Below are 2,310 nucleotides of genomic sequence, written 5' to 3' on the forward strand. Positions count from 1 at the left end.
ATCGGTCCTATTTTAGCAAGAATTTTTTTCTCCATTCTTGGCCGGAGAATTACAACCTAAGGCAAAAGGGCTTTACATCCGAAAACGGATGTAAAATTAATGTAAAACTTTTCAATGCAGCCCTTGAAAATTGTAAAAGGAATAATGGTGGTGTCTTTTCCATTATTGACATCTCCAAAGCCTTTGACACAGTGCCCCACTCAGCGATCAAACCATGTCTGGCAAGAAAGGAATTGCAATGCCTATTATCAGCCTAATCCAAAAAATGTACCAAGATATCGATACAATCATTCAATGTAAAGAGGGCAAGATGATCGATTTAAAAATCCTCAGGGGCGTTAAACAAGGCGATGCCCTATCTCCACTACTTTTCAATATGTGTATAGAACCGCTGCTGGAAGCGGTAGAGGAATCCACCGAAGGGATTAAAATAAACGATAATTATAAGATCTCTATTTTGGCCCTTGCTGATGACATTGTCCTATTAGGCAAAAGTGGTAAAGAAGCCCAAAAACAAATATCGATGATCTAAAAATACTAGGAAGGTCTCGGGATGACAATCTCTGGAGATAAAAGTCAAACATTTCAGGTGGTCTCAAAGAAGGACACCTGGTATGTGAGGGACCCAGAGATAGAAATCAATAACAAAAAGATACCGAACATCGCACCCGAGGAGACCTTCAAGTATCTTGGTGCAAGGGTTGGACCGCGGAAAGGCCTGCAATGTGGGATCATTGTACCTGAAATAATAAGTACAATAAAAAGAGTTAGAAAGCTATCGCTGAAACCAGGCCAGAAAATAGTGCTTCTGCAAAAATATATATTCTCTCGCTATATATTTAACGTATTGATCAATCCACCTAGCGAGGAAGTTTTATGACTTTTGGACAGTGAAATCAGGCAAGAGGCCAAAGCTATTCTTCATTTAATACCTTCGACGGCGGTTGGGTTCTTCTACACGTCCAAAAATAATGGTGGATTAGGGTTACCAAGATTTGAACACCTAGTGAAACTCGGTAACCTTAAGAACGGAATTAAAATTAAAGATTTATTAGATCCAGCAGCATCTAGCTTAATCAATGAAAGCATGGAGTTAAAGCTTAAAAGGATCGCCAACTCCCCGAGGATTAATTGGCCCGCCACTCCTGCGAACATTGAAAAGGCCGAAAAGAGATTGAAAAATGAGTATATAAAACAATGGGCCGACTTGCGGAATCAAGGCCACGGGGTGGCAGACTTCGCAAGAGAGAAACTTGGCAACCAAGAGTACCACCTGTTGAAGCCGTCTCGCTTTATCGACGCCTTAAGGTTAAGAATAAAAAGGCATGCCGAGGTAAAAGCTCGCCTCGTCGAAAAGCTTCGGGACAAGAACGAAGTGTTTGTCGAGCCTTCTATCAAAATTGGAGAGAATCTATATAAACCGGACATCGTGGTGAAAAACGAGGAACGGCTTCTCGTAGTCGACGTTACTGTAAAGTGTAAGCAACGCGTAAGAGTATATCGCGTACCGACGTTGCACCGCAGGGACTTTGAAATATTCGCATCGGTTCGAAGATTCTCTTCGAAATAACTCGTGAAAAAGCGTTACCAATATTTTAAGTGAAATCGTTATGTATCGACGTATTCTAGTCGAACGTAACGATTTCTTTTTATTTTTTTGAAAAATTTCGTCCGCCGGACCAACATGACCGGGACGTTGGAATTTAGAATTTTTACGCACCGCTACGAAGAGGCCGAAAGTTCCTCTCGAAATAACTCGCTAAAAAGCATTATAACGAAGGGGAAGTAATCACACCACCAGTTGAAATGCGAAATAATATAATACGAGAAAAACATGAGTCGTCCGTAGCAGAACACAAAGGAGTAACGAAAACTTATCGGAGAAAAGGGCAGCATTATTACAGGGAAAAAGGAAATTCAAGAATATGTAGGAATCTGTAGAGAATGCCAGTTAAAGAAACTAACAAGAATAAGGACGTAGCAAGCGATGGTGCTCACAGACACACCAGGTAAAACAAGATCAGCATGGATATATCGTCGGTTTATTGCCAAAGACACAAAAAGGAAATAAATACATACTATTAATTCAAGACTTATTGACCAAGTATTCGATTGGGATTCCGATGGAAGGGATCTCTTCGGCTGAGATAGCGGACGTCTTCGTGAAACGATTTATTTGCCGATACGGGTCACCGAGAGCCATTCTTACCGACCAGGAAGCGAACTTTACATCTTCGTTGATGAAGAAAGTGGCGAAGAGATTTCGCATCAAGCAAGACATCACGTCGGCATACCATCCACAAAGCAATG

Source organism: Bombus vosnesenskii, unplaced genomic scaffold, assembly GCF_011952255.1.
Source record: "Bombus vosnesenskii isolate JDL3184/JDL3185 unplaced genomic scaffold, Bvos_JDL3184-5_v1.1 scf7180000013616, whole genome shotgun sequence".
Classification (NCBI taxonomy): Eukaryota; Metazoa; Arthropoda; class Insecta; order Hymenoptera; family Apidae; genus Bombus; species Bombus vosnesenskii.